Source organism: Oncorhynchus kisutch, unplaced genomic scaffold, assembly GCF_002021735.2.
Source record: "Oncorhynchus kisutch isolate 150728-3 unplaced genomic scaffold, Okis_V2 scaffold2203, whole genome shotgun sequence".
Classification (NCBI taxonomy): Eukaryota; Metazoa; Chordata; class Actinopteri; order Salmoniformes; family Salmonidae; genus Oncorhynchus; species Oncorhynchus kisutch.
In genome coordinates, this window is record NW_022264148.1 from 795 (window position 1) to 6,653 (window position 5,859).

The 5,859-nt window shown below is 40.3% G+C and overlaps 1 long non-coding RNA gene across 1 annotated transcript; it reads right to left on the reverse strand.

Moving 5' to 3' along the window:
- Positions 1–211: 211 nt before the first annotated feature.
- Positions 212–5,001, reverse strand: LOC116369464 (uncharacterized). Its single transcript, XR_004208630.1, has 3 exons — positions 4,921–5,001; positions 3,455–4,031; positions 212–259 (listed from the first exon to the last, which is right to left on the reverse strand). It is a non-coding gene; the product is annotated as an uncharacterized LOC116369464 (long non-coding RNA).
- Between the last annotated feature and the right edge of the window lie 858 nt (positions 5,002–5,859).

A 5,859-nucleotide genomic window follows, 5' to 3' on the forward strand; every position in this document is an offset into this window, starting at 1 on the left:
AACTCTTTGTTGTATGCTCACACTGCTATGCTTTATCTTGGCCAGGTCGCAGTTGCAAATGAGAACTTGTTCTCAACTAGCCTACCTGGTTAAATAAAGGTGAAATAAAAATAAAAAATAAAAATGTCAGGTAGTCCTGTGGCATGGTCCTAGGGCTCAGGTCAGTTGAAACTGGAACAGCAGCATGGCCAGGTGGACTGGGGACAGCAAGGAGTCATCATGTCAGGTAATCCTGGGGCATGGTCCTAGGGCTCAGGTCCTCCGAGAGAGAAAAAGAAAGAGAGAAGGAGAGAATTAGAGAACGCACACTTAGATTCACACAGGACACCGAATAGGACAGGAGAAGTACTCCAGATATAACAAACTGACCCCAGCCCCCCGACACATAAGCTACTGCAGCATAAATACTGGAGGCTGAGACAGGAGGGGTCAGGAGACACTGTGGCCCCTTCCGAGGACACCCCCGGACAGGGCCAAACAGGAAGGATATAACCCCACCCACTTTGCCAAAGCACAACCCCCACACCACTAGAGGGATATCTTCAACCACCAACTTACCATCCTGAGACAAGGCTGAGTATAGCCCACAAAGATCTCCGCCACGGCACAACCCAAGGGGGGGGCGCCAACCCAGACAGGATGACCACAACAGTGAATCAACCCACTCAGGTGACGCACCCCCTCCAAGGACGGCATGAGAGAGCCCCAGCAAGCCAGTGACTCTGGCTTATCTCTGTGAGAGATCTATCAAGAAATTATTGGAAATTAAATGTTGCTTGTCAGATGGAAACAGCAATGTTATTAAATTTAATTTGAATTTTACTAGGCAAGTCAGTTAAGAACAAATTCTTATTTTCAATGACGGCCTAGGAACAGTGGGTTAACTGCCTGTTCAGGGGAAGAACGACAGATTTGTACCTTGTCAGCTCGGGGATTTGAACTTGCAACCATTTATCATGGCAAGGCTTCCGTTACATTGTGATGCCATAATGGGGGTCTGTTGACAGTGCTGAGCACATCAGCACATGGTGAACATCAATGAAAGCTTTTTGATTCCCATATAAAATCATGAATGTGGTGAATTTGTAAATACTATATATATATATATAACTCAGCAAAAAAATAAACGTCCCTTTTTTAGGACCCTGTCTTTCAAAGATAATTCCTAAAAATCCAAGTAACTTCACAGATCTTCATTGTAAAGGGTTTAAACACTGTTTCCCAGGCACAATCCCTACATCAGTGCTCAGACTTTCCGCAATAAACAGAGAGGCTGAACTGAGGGCTTGTAGGCCTGTTGTAAGGCAGGTCCTCATTAGACATCACCGGCAACAGCGTCACCTATGGGCACAAACCCACCGTTGCTGGACCAGACAGGACTGCCAAAAAGTGCTCTTCACTGACGAGTCGCGGTTTTGTCTCACCAGGTGTGATGGTCAGATTTACGTTTATCGTTGAAGGAATGAGCGTTACACCGAGGCCTGTACTCTGGAGCGATATCGATTTGGAGGTGGAGGGTCCGTCATGGTCTGGCGCAGAGTATCACAGCATCATCGGACTAAGCTTGTTGTCATTGCAGGCAGTCTCAACGCTGTGTATTACAGGGAAGACATCCTCCTCCCTCATATGGTACACTTCCTGCAGGCTCATCCTGACATAACCCTCTAGCATGACAATGCCACCAGCCATACTGCTCGTTCTGTGCATGATTTCCTGCAAGACAGGAATATCAGTGTTCTACCATGGTCAGCGAAGAGCCCGGATCTCAATCCCATTGAGCACATCTGGGACCTGTTGGATCGGAGGGTGAGAGCTAGGGCCATTCCCCCCAGAAATGTCTGTGTACTTTCAGGTACCTAGGTGGAAGAGTGGGGTAACATGGTACAGCAAGAACTGGCAAATCTGGTGCAGTCCAAGGGGAGAAGATGCACTGCAGTACTTAATGCAGTTGATGGCCACACCAGATACTGACTGTTACTTTTTATTTTGACCACTGATTTTGATTATTCCATTTCTGTTAGTCAAATTTCTGTGGAACTGGTTCAGTTTGTCTCAGTTGTTGAATCTTGTTATGTTCATACAAATATTTACACATGTTATGTTTGCTGAAAATAAACGCAGTTGACAGTGAGAGGACATTTATTTTTTTGCTGAGTTTATATATATATATATATACAGTTGAAGTCGGAAGTTTACATACACCTTAGCCAAATACATTTAAACTCAGTTTTTCACAATTCCTGAAATTTAATCCTAGTAAAAATCCCCTGTTTTAGGTCAGTTAGGATCACCACTTTATTTTAAGAATGTGAAATGTCAGAATAATAGGAGAGATTTATTTATTTCAGCTTGTATTTCTTTCATCACATTCCCAGTGGGTCAGAAGTTTACCTACACTCAATTAGTATTTGGTAGCATTGCCTTTGAATTGTTTAACTTGTGTCAAACTTTATGGGTAGCCTTCCAAAAGCTTCCCACAATAAGTTGTGTGAATTTTGTCCCATTCCTCCTGACGGAGCTGGTGTAACTGAGTCAGATTCCGTTTCCTATCGCTTCAACAGTGTCAACAGTCTTCAGACATAGTTCCAGGCTTTTATTTTGAAAAATGAGCCAGAAACATAACATTGCATCAAGTGGTCACATGAGTTTTGCTCGAGCAACAGATTTTGGACAGCTATTGCTTTTCCCTCTCCTACTGTGAAAGATATTTGCGGTTGATATATTATCGATCATAATTTTAAAAACAACCTGAGGATTGATTATAAAAAACGTTTGACATGTTTCTGTGGACATTATGGAAACTATTTGGAATTTTTCCGCGTTGTCGTGACCGCTCTTTCCTGTGAATTTCTGAACAAACAGAGGGATTTTGGATATAAAAATTATGTTTATGGAACAAAAGGAACATTTGTTGTGTAACTGGGAGTCTCGTGAGAACATCCGAAGATCATCAAAGGTAAACAATAAATTGAATTGCTTTTCAAATTTTCGTGACCGAGCTACTTGATGCTAAGTGTACTTAATGTTTTGTCGAGCGATCGATAAATTTACACAAACGCTTGGATTGCTTTCGCTGTAAAGCATAATTTCAAAATCTGACATGACAGGTGGATTAACAAAAGGCTAAACTGTGTTTTCTTATATTGCACTTGTGATTTCATGAATATAAATATTTTTAATAATATTTATTGAATGTAGCGCTATGCTATACAGCGGTTGTTGATGACACTTATCCCGTTAACAGGATTGCAGCCATAACAAGTTAATCCCTTCTCTTAACATGTATGGCCCCAAAACATAATCAAGCAGCTGACCAATTACGCAAGACTTTAGTTCGAAGTTAACTGAAATTAATCAACAACTGGATACATTTCTTTCTTTCTAAAGTGAAACTATCCTCTGCATTGGAGTATCTCTACAAGTATAAGTTTAACCAGTATTTCAGTTGTTTTACCGTCCCATGAAGAAGTGTGGCAGGCCTGTGAGGAAGGATCCTACAGCCATGAGGAAACAGCCCATAGCAATGAGCCTGGGCCGGTGCAGCTTCGCCCCAAAATGGCTGACCACAGCCAGGAACAGCAGGTTACCTGCAAGAAACCACAACACTACAGAAGTCAGGAATTGCAAATTATAAACACTGTTTTTTTCCAACTAAAAATGGTATATCAGTTTGAATACTAGGCTGCAACAACACAGCATCAAATAAAACCATGTGAGGGGTTTGACAGTAGAGTCATGGACAAACGCCAGTCAATCAATTAATAGGAACAACTATAAAACTGGACAGTATTGAGAGCAGACTCTGATTGAACCACAAAAAAAATGGATCATACTGTAGTCTGTATCTGGTTTTTACTACATGAATTCTCAAGCAACTCAATGTTATTGTTGAAACCCATCTCAAAGCTGCTGTCTGAGTCCGATGAGAGAGCAGGACAGGTCAAAGTGTCTCTCTGAGTGATGGCACTCTTCATGTAGGTCCCTGACAGAGCTTTGGTGAAGGAGGCGAACTACAGGGCCACGATGAACTGCTGACAAACACAAGAGAGAGAACATTAGTGTGTGTTTGTCCGTGTGTATGTGCATGCGTGGATGCGTGTGCAGACAGAGTACATGTGTAGCTGAGGTGGCCTGCAATAGTAAAAAGAACGGACACAAGTTTAAGTCTGCAAAGTTCTGCCGCTTTCTTTATTTTGAAGAATATTTTTTTTCTCTTGTTCAATTGTCTATTTTCTTGTTAGTACTTTGAAAATATTCACATCAAACAAGTGCACACTTTAAATTAAACAACATAAATGCACTTTACCTAAAGCAGAAATAAAAAATGTTCCACAAATAACCCTGTCTTAGTGTACGGTTTCACATGAAAACCACAATGTATTTCACATTCATACAATAGAAACACCTATATATGAAACCATAAATAACTGAATGTTTCTCTATATACCTCTACCTCTATAGAAAAGTGACAACAATACATTCAGCTTTAAGATAGTGGCACCTCCAGAAAATCGTCTCTCTCTCACTGTATGCACTAAAAGTCCACCAGACTGAGCGTGCTCGGCCAGTTTACCAGCTAGTGAGCACAATTTTACACAAAACAACCAATAACATGTAAAACCAACTCAGAAATCCCTAACAAATGGATTCTTGATAAAAAAATCTCCTAGACAAAATCCAGTACAAGTCAGCTACTCAGTAAACATAGTCTTTGTGACTCGTAAATGTATTTTTTTACCTCAGCTAGCATCAAGCTAACATACACTCTCACTCAATGTAAATCACCTTCTTCTCTCACTCAGTTCGACACAAAGCCAAAACAAAACCTTTCCTAACGTGATAATATCTTGACAAAGTTGTTAAATAGCATGTTATTACATATTGTGTATATATTTGAACGTTTGAAGTGCTGTTACATACCTGTAATAGTAAAAGAACTGACACAGTTTACCTCTGTAAAGTTCTGGTCCTTATTCTGCAGATGGTGAGCTCTTGACCAGAACTTAATGTTTCTCCTGCTACAACAGTGCAACAGCGCCATCTATTGGCCTGATGGACTGCTGACGATAAAGTATGTAGAAAATCCCATTAAGATTCATTAAGACAAATACAGAAACAATTAGGGGGGATAAATAATAAATGGGTGTCTGTTTTTAGTGACTTTGTTTTCAACCCATTACACATGCACAATCATACATGTGCATTTAAAGCATTATTAAGATCCTTGAGTGTGGAACTGCAGGGCGTTTACGCAAAAAACACATGAATTTCACATGAACACGGGAAGTGTACCAAAAACATGTTTTAATGTAATCTTATGTGAAGATAATGTGATAACATGTAAAGCAACATGTGATTACATGAAACTACACATGTGAAAATGTGATAACGTTGTGTTCCAAAATGTCATTTGTGCTCACATAAAATGTAAGTTGAAATCATGTGGTTTTTCTGTCAGGGCAGGAATATAAGATGCATTTTGATGTTACATGATCTTGAAAATGCAATGTTCTTTGAGGTTCTTCCATGTTCCTTTCCATGTATTTTCCATTTTACTTTCCCTCAGTCCTTTTCACTTTCCTTGTCAAAACAAGCTCTGTCCCCGTCAAGACTTATTGAGCTTCTGATGGATTTTAAACAATTCAACAAATAGTTTTATAATGAAGAGTAGACCCAACTAAACACCCTGGATTCTTTACACACACATTGAAAGGCAAAAATGTCGAATTTGGACTCATCAGACCAAAGGACAGATTTCCACCAGTCTAAGGTCCATTGCTCATGTTTCTTGGTCCAAGCAAGTCTCTTCTTATTTTTGGTGTCCGTCCTTTAGTAGCGGTTTCAATGGAGCAATTTGAC